This window comes from Sceloporus undulatus, chromosome 1 (genome assembly GCF_019175285.1).
Source record: "Sceloporus undulatus isolate JIND9_A2432 ecotype Alabama chromosome 1, SceUnd_v1.1, whole genome shotgun sequence".
NCBI classification, from domain to species: Eukaryota; Metazoa; Chordata; class Lepidosauria; order Squamata; family Phrynosomatidae; genus Sceloporus; species Sceloporus undulatus.
This window is the reverse complement of record NC_056522.1, coordinates 130762848-130777824: the sequence shown is the minus strand read 5'-3', so window position 1 is coordinate 130777824 and position 14977 is coordinate 130762848. Positions and strand designations below refer to the sequence as shown.

Below are 14977 nucleotides of genomic sequence, written 5' to 3'. Positions count from 1 at the left end.
AATTAATGGCTGCCAGTCCTGCCTTGCAGCAAGATATGACTAGGATCTCTACCTTCGGTGGAACCAGGACCATCTCATATGCATCTGTTACTTCACCCATTTGAATGCTGGAGATTAATGCAGCAACAACACAGGGACAACAAAAAAGCAATGTTAGTCTTTAAAGGACAAATGAGTCCAGCTGTGATAATTTACAGCTGGTTATTAATTAGCACAGCCAGAGCCATCCCTTTGTTGTAAACTGATAAATCTGTTATCTCTGCTTGGCATCATATTGCATTCACTGTTCTCTTGGGCCCCTTCTTCAGACCATTATCCATAGTAGTGGCAGATGCACTGGGCACTGCAAAGGATGCTGGTGCAGTCAGCTGCCGCTATGCAAGGACAGAGGTCACCAGAAGATGGTCTCAGAAGATCTGAAGCAATAGGTATGTTATTTTAGTCCATATTTCATTACTCTATTACAGCCCAGTTCTGGCGCGCAGAATTGGGATTTGGGATGTGCATCATCTGAACAGGATGATGCCAGAACCCCGGACAGGGCAGAACTGGCCTTTTGGCCTGTGTAGACAAGGCCTTGGACTGCTTTTGGTACTCAGACATTGGCCTGCATTGACCACATTACTGTTGTTTTGGGCACTCTGCATTTGACTCTGATATGGCTTGGTCCTCCTTTGCTTGCTCTCCTAAATCATTGGTGTATCATCCAGGGCACTCACTACCTTGAAAGGAGGCTCCACTCTGTATTTTTCAATGTTACATACCTCAGGTTAATGTCAGCTAACTAAAAATGAGTAGATAATAGCAGTTAGCACTTTCTAACAACACTAACGATTTCTGATAGAAAAACAGATACAGGATAATTAAAAAAGAATGGTGCAGAGGAAAGTTTTCTTATTCAGTCTTGCACAATTCTTTCTGAATTACCTTATACTAACTGGAGTCCACTGAATTTGCTTCAGATTTTTGTGATGATCAAACCAGACATTAAGGAGAATACATATTTTGCACATTTATTGTTTTTCCTCTTGCAGTTGGGTTTCTTCAGAGATATTGGCTTCAGTAGGAAGAAAGGTAAATGAAACCTATGTTTACATACCAGTAACCAATCACAAAACAATAGCAATACATTTCGACACCACTTATCAGTGAAGTCAGCACTTCCTAAGCAGTTTACAGTGTGTAAGCCAATTCCCCCCCCCCCCCCAACAAGCTGGGTACTCATTTTATTGACCTATGAGAAGATGGAAGGCTGAGTAAACCCTGGAGCCCAGCCTGGGATCGAACTCACAATCTTGTGGCCTTGAGTGGCTGCAGTATTGGCATTTAACCACTGTACCACCAGGGCTCCTTTGAGAAAAAGTGTCCTAGGTGCAAGATCTGCATTTGGTGACAACCACATCCTTGGACAAGCAGCTGTCTTTCACCACTTGAGGGACCACCTCTGGTAAATATGTGCAAAATATACCCTTTATTTTGCCCCTAAGATTCTGTAATGTTACTGAAGCTAGGTTGATCTTCATAGGATCTCAGTTTGGGTATTGTGTTTACTTGTTTCTGATGATGTTTAATCATTGTTTAGGAATAAAAGGGTGAAAAATCCAAATTTTCTTGCTCTTTTAGCTCATTTATCTTGGTATACCTTTGGTGAGGAGGAACTTTTAGCAAAGAGAGGAAGCAGCTATTAACTTTTCCTACTTTCTCATTATTACCCTAGACCATTTTGAATACTCTGCCTTCTCATTTTCTTTTTTCTCTGAATCTGAATATCTGACATTCATTCAGTATAGACTAACAATATTGCTCCTTCTGAATCAACTCTAACCAATGAGCCATCCAACACATCACTTTCATCTTACACCCAATCTGTTATACAAAGCCAACACTGCACCATAATGAGCAGTGGAAACACAGAGGAGCCATTGCTTTGGTTCTTTATCCAGGCAGAACTCCTATTAATTTAAAATATGTAAAGGGAAGAGCAATGCAGACATGTAATGCATCTGGTTCATTTAAATTGCCATCAATAGTCACATTATTTAAATTACTTAAATATTTAGGCAATCAGACTGAGTTGGTTTCTATCTTCCTAGATTTATCTCCTATATAAAAAAATGTTCACAACTGCACAGTTCTCATTCTTTGATTCAGAGAGCTGCTCCAATCTCTGAAATAATTCCATTGTTCAACCTAGTCTTATTCATGTTTACTTAGACCTAAATACGTAAGTAAATAAGTGAGGGACAGCATGGCATAGTAGTTTGGATTATGGGTCTGGCGAGTCAGAGGCTGCTGCCACACTGCAGAAATAAAGCAGTTTGACACCACTTTAACTCCCATGGCTCAGTGCTATGGAATCCTGGGATTTGTGGTTTGGTGACACACCAGAGCTCTCTGGCAGGGAAGTCTAAGTATCTAAAAAGAAAAAAGAAACACTACAAATCCCAGAAATTCATAGCTCTCAGTCATAGCAGTTAGTGGTGTTGAACTGCTTTATATCTCTAGTGTGGCAGCTACCATAATCACACTCTCTCAGCCTCAGACAAATGCAAAGGCAAACTTATCTGGACAAATCTTGCCAAGAAAACCCCATGATAGGTACTCCTTAGGTAGTGATAACTCAGAAACAACCTGAAAGCACACAGCAATAACAAATAACAAGTCAGCAAGCCATTACATGTTTTGTAAGAGTTGTTCTTCACAAGCATGCAATCTGACCGACCTAACTAGGCTTATCCTAAGGCATATTTGTCATAGAAGAAAATCTCAAAGTTCTCTAGGAGTTACACTAATGGTAGGTATTTTCATTTGTGGCTGTCATATAGGTAATACCTGCGATTAAAGCAGGCTATTTTGATGCCGATTTGTGGTCTGATATTCTCCAGCTCTTGATCTGTTCTGTGACTCTTTATTAACTTGCCTGCTAAAAATGTATTTATTTAAACTTAAGTGGGCCTCAACCTTTTTGGCATTGATGGGCCCTAAGAACTACTTTACAAAGAGAGAGGCAAACACAGCTCATAGCTTCAGTGAGTTTACAATCCCAGAACAGTAGACTCACGCAAGACTTTATCTGTGAAATTGCAACCTCTAAAGTCAGTTTCCTGAAACTAATCCCACCTTCCACTCTTTCCTGATTCACAAGAAATGTCCTATGCTGAGAAAATATTCACTGAACTAGATAGTGCAAATTGGACTTCAAGGACAGATTCTAACACCAAGTCTTCTGAAAACGTATGTGTATTCTATTATTATATATGCCTGTACTCTTGACACTCATAGCTTTACCATAGTGCTTTAAATTCAGAAACTATGGTATACATAGGAATACACAATTTTACTGATATATTAAGATGTAAAGGTGGTCTGTAGATATTTTAAAAACTACTGAAGATACTTTTGGATTCCTAACAATCCTTTCCAAAAAAGTAATCTCTCTCGCTCTAATAGATGGGCAGCTACCAGTTAAGTTGCACATTTTATCATTATCTGTATTCTCAGATAATTTTTCACCATTCCATTTGTTATAAATTCTCCATTAATCTTACCAAGAAACCCCATGATAAGTTTCCCTTAGAGTCACCTTAAGCTGGAAACGACTTGAAGGCTCAAAACAACAAAAGCTTTTCTAACAAATGCTTTATAAGTACAAGTGTATTTAATACTTTAATTAGAAAAGGTTTCTAAGTGAAAAAGCTCACCAATAAGCCCCAGTTACAAACAATTTTCAAGACGTTCTATCCTGAAATGATGAAACTGCCACCCCAACTTACCACCACACAATCCTGAATTTTAGGGTTCTTTTGTTTCCAGCCAAACTACATGTTGTTTTGTTTTTCAATTGCTCTATATAGTACAATAGCCTGCTGCTCCATTAAAATTATCCTTGAATAACAGAAGTGTGTCTATGAATATTCATGGAGAAGTTAATTATCTGTCTTTTCCTTCAATTGTTTGGAGAACTGTGGGAAAGCTTAAACATCTAAAATAAAATGTGAAAATGTGGGTGGTAAGCAGCATCAAGCCTGTGGATTTTGTACACAAGTAATCTTATATTCTTTAAGTGTTTGGGAGTGTGAATAAAAAGAAAATGAAACAATTCATTTTATAGAAGGGCTGGATTAAGAACTAGGATCCTTAACATAAAGCCGTCAACCATAAATCTGAGGGATCCACAAGTCTCCAGGGTGGCTCTCTGTGTGGCCTGCATCACTCCTATCACACTCCGCATGTTACTGAACCATTTTCAGATTCAAGAAACAATGCATTCAACAGGACAAAGCTGCTGACCTATCAACAATTGCTACTGCATGCATTTGTTCTCCATATATTCTCCATCTGGGTTCAGTAAATATCTGATAGGGAGAAGCATACTAGCTCCACTCTCTCCAGCGATCATTCTATTGACCTCTACACAAGAAGACTGATGCTCTAAAGAGGATAATCTGAAATATCTGTCATGGCCTCCATGGACATGGGAGTTTCTCTTCTTCAGACTGTCACTGTCTACATGTAAGGGAATATATTCAGATGTAGCCATGTTGGCCAGTCAATTCCAACAGAAAAATATAACAAAATACAATATCCACAAAAGAGTGATTCTTTGATTGGCCATCCAAAATACAGAAAGCACATCATGCAAGCTTTTGACGCTTCACTGGCTTTTTAAGCAGGCAAAGATGTTGAAAATCTTACAGAAAAAAAGGCGAAAAATAGGTCTCCATTTTGACTTAGATGTCACTCTATTGTCAATTAAGAAGGTACTGAGGGATTTTACTGCAGTTAGAAGCCACTCCTTCTTGGCCATGTGAGGACCAGTGACAAAGAGCAATAAAAGACCAGTAATTTATATTCAACCCAATTAGCAACAGAAAAGTATCCTCCCTTGAAGTTATAGGAACAACTGTAAAAAAAGACTTTAACATCTTTACCCTTCATGACATTATGAATATACATAGTATTAGCAACAAAAGAAACGACTGATTTCTCAAAAGAACGGAAATCACTCACCCAGTCTCTCTACGTTTTAATAGTCCATGCAGCAATGCATAAGTTGTAGTTCTAAATGTAGTGTGTTTGCAAAAATGTATAAAAATAGGGATGGAAAGAATATGAAAAATGGTCAAGATGTGTTTATTGAGTATCAAGACACCTTGATAAAGAGACCCTTGGATGAGAATCTTTACTTTTTGAGACTGGCTTGTGTATGTGCCTTCAAGTCAAGTTGTGGTAACCCTCTGAATTTCATAGGGTTTTCTTAGGCAAGGAATACTCAGAGGTGGTTTTGCCAGTTGCTTCCTGCGAAATACAGTCAGCCCTCCATATCCATGGATTTTTTATTCATGGATTTAACAATCCATGGCTTGAAAATATTAAGAAAAATATACAAATTCCAATAAGAAAACCTTGATTTTGCCATTTTATATAAAGGACACCATTTTATTATGCCATTGTATTTAATGGGACATGAGCATTCACAGATTTTGGTATCGGCGGGGGGTCCTGGAACCAAACCCCAGAAGATACAAAGGGCCCACTGCATAGCCTACAGCTCAATGCAAACTTTACATGTGATTACTTTGTTCAGAAAACAATGTTTTCTGAATGGGAAACATTACTTTCTATCCAGAAAACAATTTTTCCATAAATATTCTTTGCTGAGCAAAAAAAGTTTTTCCCCTGAACAGACAATGATGATTTCCACACAAACTATTGTGCAGTTTTTAAAGGCTTTCTCATGGTTGGAACAAAATGATAAAAATTACTTCTCCCTCTCTTCAGAAATACAACTAGTGAAGAATTATATTCCAGCACAAAAATTCAAAACTCATACTCTCTTAGACTAACAACAGTATGTCATTATTTCTGTCACTAACGATTGAGCAAAGGTCCATGTGACAACAGGATCTAATAGTAATTTATTTTGGGTCAGTACCAGTAGGGGAACATTGCAATATTTACTTTAGCTGTCTTTTCTTATCTTGCCCAATCTTTTATTTCCTTGACATTAATAGTGTCAAGATGATTCCATTTTCTCCCACTCCAGTCCAAAATCTCATCTCTCTCAGTCACTGACATAGTTGTAGCATTTTAACTTCACCTCTGGAGCAGATGGACTGGAAGGAGTGGCCCAAGGCCACTCTGGCCACAAGCAGATCAGATCTTCAGTGACCGCATGGCCCATTCCCAAAGCTGGCCGCCACTGCAGGACCCAGGCTGTGCTGCCAGGAGCCAGATTAGTTCAACTTATTCTTTGCTCTTGTCCAAAGGTGGTGTTGGAGTGGCTTTGGGCTGCTTTGAGGCATGTTTCATATAAACATCCTGCCCCGAAGGAGCCAGAAGCAGCTTCTTTTGGCCTGTTTGTTCTGGGCCACAGAGTTCCTAAACTCTTTCCTTTTAATTAAACAAACTTTTCCCACTTTTTCTAAGCACCCAACACAATCTCTATTTAATTGTATATCTTGGTCCTAGGGGTGTGTGTTAGATTTACGATCTGGGCTAGCTTTTTTGACAAGATAATTTTGGAGAGGGAGGGCTAATTCAGGAGATGGCAGCTTTGACTGTGGAGATGTTCTCAGGCACACACACACAAAGATTTGTGGAAAAGTGGTGTGTTCAGTTTAGATGGTGAGGCAAATTTTTCAAAGCTAACTGCAAATCTTAATGTTGGCTGGACTAGCACATCGAGAGAGAGAGAGAGAGATTATGGCATTATGTCTCTCAGTGCTAGCCCCCCCCCCCGAGTCAGAATGGTCTGCCTAACAAAGAAGCCTAGCTTTTAAGTGACCCCCCCTGTACACACACAACATAGTGGCATCAGTGTAAAAAAGCTGCACTCCCTATGAGTGAACATCTGTGAGACCGCTAATCATCCTCATGAGGTCCCTGTAGATGACCTTCTTGTAACACATCCAGCTACTGAAAAATAGCTGGACACATCTCTGCTGATCCCCTCCACTCCCAAATGACAAGGTAATGGCTATGTTGGGGGCCTGTGTTGATTAAAAGGTAGATTTAGGGAAGATTTGGGTTAACATGCAGGCAATTACAAGGTATGCAATAATCAGAAAAGTGAGTTGTGATAGCCCACTCATTTTGCCTCCTTCTCCAAGCAAACCAAGCAGAAATAATCGTTTGAGACAACTTTAACTGCCCTGGCTCAGTGCTAGGCAACTCCGGGAATTGTAGTTTACTTTGGCACCAGAGCTCTCTGACAGAGAAGGCTAAATGTCTCACTAAAGTACAGTTCCTAGAGTTCCCTAGCATTAAGCCAAGACTGTTAAAGCAATCTCAAACTGGATTATTTCTGCAGTGTGTTTTGGCCCCAAGTGAGGGCAGGTGATAAAGATGGCCTCTGAGGTACCCACGGGTTTGTGACTTAAGCTTACCAACATATTTGAAGCCCCTCAAATAGGTATATTTAAGATTTCATCCTAATTATGGTAATAGCCTTGTTCCATTAGTTGTCGTATCAGTGTTCTATCCATGCTCTGTAACTCATATTGTGTTCTAAGATCACCTCCCCTGATAAATCTTTTCAAGGTTTTGATTTTTATTAATATATAATTTTCTGAAAGTCCATTAATACATTGGCATAATCTGCTCCTTAATATTTTATTAGTTTGCCAGCATACTGTCTAATACTACACTTTCACAAATGTCATATAGGAGGATTAGTGAGGTAGCATTTTCATCTCCTTAGTTAGCAGCCTAGTCATCTTATCAAGTTTGCCTACAGCTAAGTTTAATTAAAGTTCTATTCATAAACAGCTTTCATTTCTCACAATACCACCTTCTCGTGTGACCCCTCTAACATGCTCCTGTATCTTGATGCCTGTATTAATTTTTGCATTTCTTTACAAGAGACAGCAGGCTTTCATTTTCAGAGGAATGCTGCATAAGCATTTACTCTGATGCTGAAATGCATATTGTGTCATACACCCCTCTCTCTCTCTGGCTTTTCTTCCTGAACGAAGATTCAGGAAGGACTCATCCTGTGCTTTCTACAAGCCTGTCGATGACTAAAAAGGCTAGTCCGAGATAAACATACATACAACAGTTGAATGTGATGATTGCATGGACATACTAGGCATTGGTTCGTGCATAAGGTATAGATAGCTGACATTAGTCTTAGTTTCCCTGCCAATTATTTTTTTAAACTGGCCCATTGACTAAATTTTAATACAAGCATTCTGAACATTTGTTCTGGTAGGTCTACCTGTGCAGCCATAATAATGCCATTGTTCCACTTTTGAATGATAATTGCATTTGTCTAAAAATGGAGTACAATGTACATAGTAAATGATATTGGATGATGTTTAGGTGTTTAAAGATTTTCAAAACACAATCAAAAAGGATGCAGACTGACTGGAAATAATCAATGGGGAGAGAGCTGAATGTAGTTGTTCATTCCTGAAGGTTGTATGACTCCAGTATCAAGTGCTGATATCAAAGAATTATGAAGTGTAGGAAACGTTCTAACTCAGAATTACTTCACATATTAGGTGAGGCTAGCGATAGGAAAATTTGTCAAATTTATCATGTATTTGAATGTCTTAAATCTTAAATCTTCCAACCAAAACATACAATTTGCACATTTTCCCTGTTTGCAACAGCCAGCTTCAAATGCTGTTACTAAGTTGTCTGCCACGTGTGTTAAAACTGAGAGGTCTGTTGAGGAAAAAAATATTAGGTGGCATGCTTAATTAAGAGCCACAAGCATAGATGAATATACAGAGACTTTTAAAGACTTAAGAACACAAAGCTCTTTGTCTAGATAGACATATTTTTCAGGTTTAGTTTCTCTTTTATTGTCCAGTGCCTTCAAGTTGTTTCCAGCTTGTGGTGACCCAATGGGTTTTCTTAGGAAGTGTCTTCAAAGGTGGTGGTGGTGGGGGTCCTACATTTTTAAAAACAAACTCTTATTATTATTATTATTATTATTATTATTATTATTATTATTACTATGTTTATGTTTATTTATACCCCACCTTCCTACCAGTACAGACTCAAGGCAGCTAACAAATCTAAAACAGTCCAAGTTAAAACATTATAAAATATACAAAATACAAATTTAAAAAAAAACAATTAAACAATTAAAACAATAAAAAAGATTACATTATTAAAATTTAAAGTTAAAAGAGCACCCATATCATGTTGAAGTTTCTTAGCACTTTTCAAATCCCTGTTCCTGGATCTGTCTTTTCCCTCCCAAATATCAAAACGTTTCCTAATTTTGATAAATTATCACAAAAAAAGAACTGAAACAAAATTCTTATCCATCCCTAGATATGGCACAGGTACAGTCATTCCCTTCTCTTTCAGGAAACTGCAGAAATTCAGTCCCAAGCACTGAGAAATGGTTGTCTATTTCTCAGTGTCCAGCACAGAAACTGCACACTGACACTGGAGAGACATTGCCTCTAGGTTTGCTTTATTCCAATCCAGAACAGAAAAGTTCTGAGCTGTCAGTGGGGGAAGTGATCTTTTCCTGTTTGAGAACAATATTGGCAGTGATATAACTAGTCATTTGTATCAGGCAGACTCAGCAAGACAATGATGAAAGAGAAATATCTTTCTTTCACTGATAGAGAACGTAGGTGGGATACAGACCGCCCAAAGCGGGCAGTCTCCCGCTGCCCCAGTTTGCTCCACGGGGAAGCCACAGCCTCCAGACCGCGGGGCTTTCCCACGGAACAAAAAGAACCATTAAAATTGGGTTCTTTATGCGGCGCCATTGTGTTGCCACAATGCGCCAATGGCGCACTTGCGGTGTCACAATGGCGCTGGGATGTGCGGACGCAAAGTGTCCACCACATCAAAATGGCAGTGCCCATGTGTACTGGGCACTGCCATTCTGACGTACAGATTACATACTAGGGTCACGGGGGCATATATAAGCAGCGCCCTGAGGCAATCCTAGTATGTATGCAGGCCGGTGCTTTCGCCGGTCTGTACAGCACCTTAATTTTCAGCAATATCTCTAACTCCTAGATGATTCTTTCCATCAACTCCCTCCTCTTTCACTATAATACCATAGTTTATAAACTACTTCCTAAATTGGATAGCCCTGTACAGTAGGTCTATAGTAATAAAGTCTTCTTCTCACATTACAATGGCTCCCAAAGATGTTCTTCCCATATTTTCCATGTGGTCCAGTTTTATCTCTTACCCGCTTGAACATTGTTCCATTTTCTAGCAGAGCTGAGTGTTTGCAGAGAAGACATACATCATGGCTTTCTCTACATAAACCAGCATTTCTCACATCACACTACTGATCCAGAAAAAGAAAAAAGAGTTGCAATTACATCCACAGTGACAGTGTCAAAGGTTATTTAATAAATGCATAGTTAATGTGAGGAGATTATGACACTGACAAATAAAGTGACTGCTCCCCAATGGGATACAGTAGCAATTTGGGTTGCTACTGGGAATTATCACACATAATTCTTTGCCACTATTACTGGGCGGCTGCATCCTGGCTACATCCCAGGTCCCAGACATGTTTTGGAGGCTGCTTTTCCAAGTCGGAAAACTCCCAGCTTTGAAAAGTGGCCTCCAAAGTGTGCCTGGGACCCAGGATGCAGCCGGGATGCAACCACCCAGCAGGAGTGGCAGGAAATTACATGTGATAATTCCCAGTAGCAACTCGAATTGAGACTGTATCCCATTGGGGAGCATTTGCTTTATTTGTTAATGTGATAATCTCCTGAGATTTGATCAATGACAAATAGAAACTGGGAACAAATATTTCCTTATTTCCTCCCTCCCTAAATAATTCCCAAATTAATAAATAGATTCCCACATTTGCATTTTAAAAAAAATCAATATGAGAGGAAAAAACTTTTTTAAATATATGTGAAAGAAAATGAAACTGACAACTGCTTAGATCAACATCCAGTTTATACCCCTGCTTATGTATCCATGTTTGTGGATCTAAATGAAGGCTGTCACCTCTTTCAGTTATTCCCAGTAGACAGGCTTCCCATTCTTAAAAACTACATGGCATGGTCTATCTCTTTATCTTGGGGACAGTGATACCTATTGTAATTGGCCAATGCAGATGTTTGGCTTCAATGGGAATATATCAAGGTTTGCAAATTTCTTGATAAACAGGATACAAAGAACTCAAACATTTCAAGAGGGGAAAAAAGGAAGAGAAAAAGAAAAAAAAGTTCAGTATGGAAAAAGAGAAACAGACAGACTCATTTATCCCTAATTATTTGGTCCGTCATTTTGCCCTGCTGAGTTTCGCAGGGCGAGGAGAACGTGGCTAGACCTTGCCTGCTGTCAAGCGAATAGGGAAATCTGGAACACCTTCAGTAGAGGGATTGGCCATTTTTTCTTGCATCCCAACATAATTTCTTTTAGAGAATCAAGCTCTAAAGAGCAGATGGTATTCACTTTTCATAAGAAGGTAACTTGATTTTTCTAGGGGACTTTCAAAAGGGGGTGAAGTACCATTTTGGTAGGCCTGGTGAGGGAAAGAGACTAAGCAAGCACTTGTCCCTTGTTTGTGGCAGGTAGTTGGGGGAAGGCAAAATATCAGATCAGTATATATCTTAGCATCACCCTTGTGGTGGAGGGTGGGGCTCTAGAACTGTTTCCATGGGACACAGGACTGGGGGCTTGTAAAAAGAGTCTATCCGTGGAGCTGATCTGGGGCCTTACTCTCTCTTATACAGTTACAGGGCTTGCGAGGGAGCACCCCAGGTTCACCTTCCAAAATTACCATCCAAGATGGTCCTCATGGTCTGGTGTTTCACACAAAAGTGGCTGGTAACATGCCACAGGTGGACATCTGTGCTTCAGTTAAACCTGTCAGCGCAACTGCTGGGGTCCAACAACCACTGTCAGCAACTCAAATGAGTCCTGGGGTTAAATCAGACCCTTGGAGCAGAGCTGGCAAATTTCCAGAAGCAGAAGCATGGCTCCAAAGTCCAAATTGGGATGACAGCAACTGGATGTCTTCCAGGAACTTCAGCAATGCAGGAACCTCTGGGGACACACAGCAAACTAATGCTATAGCTTCTTCTGATAAACCACCAGAGAAACTAAGTCTCCCAAAGTGCTCTTTATTCACAGTGCTATTATACAAAACTAGATCTCTAAAACTCCAAAACATACCAATCCAACTCCTACTTTAAACCCACAAGCTATCCCTTGCAACCCCTGGGTTTATATAGTCTCCAGACCATGTGGTCTCCCAAACCCAGTGAGTTCAGTTGTGTAACCATGTCATGTATCTCCTGTGCAATCCAGACACATGGTTTCATCATCCATGGCTATGTGCACTTGGACACTGAAGAGTCCTTGACACAATGAGCTTCAGCTGTGCTGATCAGCCTTGCCACTCTGCTGAATGCTCATGGCCAAACACACACACATCAAGCATTTCCCTGTGTGCTGTGTTTTAACCCTTCAAATCCCTGACAAAACCAGCACCCAGGTTGCTCCCCTGTTCATTTGCTCAACCCTAGGCCTCAAAAATTTATTAAATAGGTTCTATGTCAATCAAGTGGTTCCTGTTTAAGCTCCAAATGTTGTGTCTGGTCTCATTATTTCATGGTTGGTCAACAATCATCCATCCCTGAAGAGAACCCATTTTCTTAATAGCAATGGAACATTAGTTGTATCGGCCTTAATTTTCCACTTTGCTATTGAGATTCAGGTTGTCTGTACTGTTATCTACAACACTATTTTCTACATGCAGACAAGAAAAACACCAATGCATTTTCCCTACAAGTTGGAAAAACAAATAACACAGACTAGGAAAACTGTAAACATTCAATTTAATTATGCTACCATGCTAATGCTTCCTAAAATCTCAACAATATGGGGTCATTTCATTAACGTTGTAAAGCTTCATAGCATTTTAGTGCAGAATCAATTTAACATGTTAACATTTGGGATCTGTAATGAGCATTCACTGAAGTTGAAGAAAAAGATGGAAAGATAAACTTCGAATTAGACTTTCTCTGCAAATAGCTCTAAAAATATTATATTTGTTATTCTGATTGCACTTCAGAGGAACAATTTGAGTTTCAGAGACAAGTTCTTTTTTTTTTCCTTTGGACAAAGTACATTATCTGACCCCAATGTATGACTCATTATTGCTTCTGCTAACAAACCTTTAATGAGCCCTGCAGTTTACGCATGGTTGTGCTGGGACAGTAATGCCAGAGTATAATATAGTTAGCTGGAGAGAAGGATAGAGGAGGAAAGGAATCCCAGACAATGAGAAATCAGGATAAAAAACAAAATTAATATAATATAAGGAAACAGTCACAGAGGCAGAAAATTGAAAAGAGAAAATGGCTATAGAATAGAAAGGAAATGTTTAAACTGTAATGTATGTTATCTTGCATTATTTCTGACTATGACATTAACCTTACAAAAATGGTACATCATTACCCTAGCTACTAAAATTCCATTATGATGGCTACTTATATTAAGTGCATAACCAGCCTCGGTCTGCAAATTTTCTTTATTAAATGTTGTAGATCAATACATTGTTATCTTCCTCAGCATTTTCAAGTGCATGCAGTTTATTTATCCTATCTGTTATCACTCAATCACATTGACTTCGGCTTTTGCCAAAAATGCAGAGTAGCATTTTTTTAATTGCTAATGTTTTTTGCTTAACTTTCTCAGTACACAAAGAAACGAAAGGGAGAGAAGACTCCATTGCCATTCATTCATCATTAGCAAGTACTAGCAAATCTCAGTGTAAAATGCATGAGGACTATTTGACACTAACTCAATATCCTTTTCCATTATTTGTAAAAATTGAGCAGGGAGCAATGACAATAGCACAGGATCATAGACTGCAGCTTTAAAGAACATCCATTTTGTCTACTGGACTTCATTTCCATTTAGAAGGCATATTGTTATTGTCCGTATATAGGCACGCATGGTGACGAATAGGGGTATAGCTGCTGGAGGGAGAAATTAGGGTAAAGCTCCCATAAAAATTCTGCCCACCACATGGAATAGTCCTTCAGTCTCCAGATTTCTAACATTACAACAATCTAAAACTACATTTGAGCATTTAGAAATACAGTTTAGGCATCCAGAAGAAAAGGGACAGGCAACTGTGAACACAGCAAATTGGAGAGCACCAGATGTGAACCATGTTCATTCTCTGCAGCCCTAGCTGTCTTGAGACTGAAGGAAAAATCTCCTTGGGGGAAAATAATTTTTATTTTTTGATGGAGGGGAATGCCTTCATTTTATTCTGTCCCATGAAGAACCTCCTGGCTGTATTCTGCTTTACTCAGACCAAAGCCCTATTAATTGCAACATTACTTTCTTCTAAACAGATGAGGGTACAATTGTGGTATAACACTTATACATTTATATTTAGGAGAAACTCATTGGGGTTTACTTCTGAGTAGACATGTAGAGAATTACACCCATCACAGCTATCCTATCAAAATGTTAAATTGGTTTGAAAGTTTCTGTTCATAAAAAAAATCTCTATTTCTGCTCAACAATCAGTCTGTTTTAGATGCATACAAATGAATTGTTTTATAGGCTGTTTTAACATTTTTTCCAGGGACAGAAGTAAAGCTAATGGACCTATAATTTCCTGGTTCCTTCTTCCAGCAGAGGTATTAAAAATGCTTTCCCAGACTTTCATTTCTTTCCTCTGCTCTGATTTACAAAAACCATGCAGCATGCTTTATTCCAAAAGATGTTCTCAGCTGATTTTAACGATTATAAAGGTACATTATACATTTGTGATATTACCATATACATAAAGCCACAAGAGTTTAGAGTAGACTGTATCATCAACCTTTTTTCTTATATAGTGAAGAAGATGTATTTTTGATTTCCATTTCCCTCTCTTCACAGGCTGTGATATATTCATCATATTTGCACTAACATTTCTGTAGGCCAAAGGAAGTTTTATCACTAGTTTTATGCTTCTTTTAAGCATCAAACCTGCTGTAAAAATTATGACAGTAAACATAAT

The 14977-nt window shown here is 38.9% G+C and overlaps 1 long non-coding RNA gene across 1 annotated transcript; it reads left to right on the top strand.

The window, feature by feature from the left end:
• Positions 1 to 1371: 1371 nt before the first annotated feature.
• On the top strand, positions 1372 to 14674 carry LOC121922941. Its single transcript, XR_006102266.1, has 3 exons — positions 1372 to 1447; positions 3146 to 3234; positions 14558 to 14674. It is a non-coding gene; the product is annotated as an uncharacterized LOC121922941 (long non-coding RNA).
• The last annotated feature ends 303 nt before the right edge of the window (positions 14675 to 14977 follow it).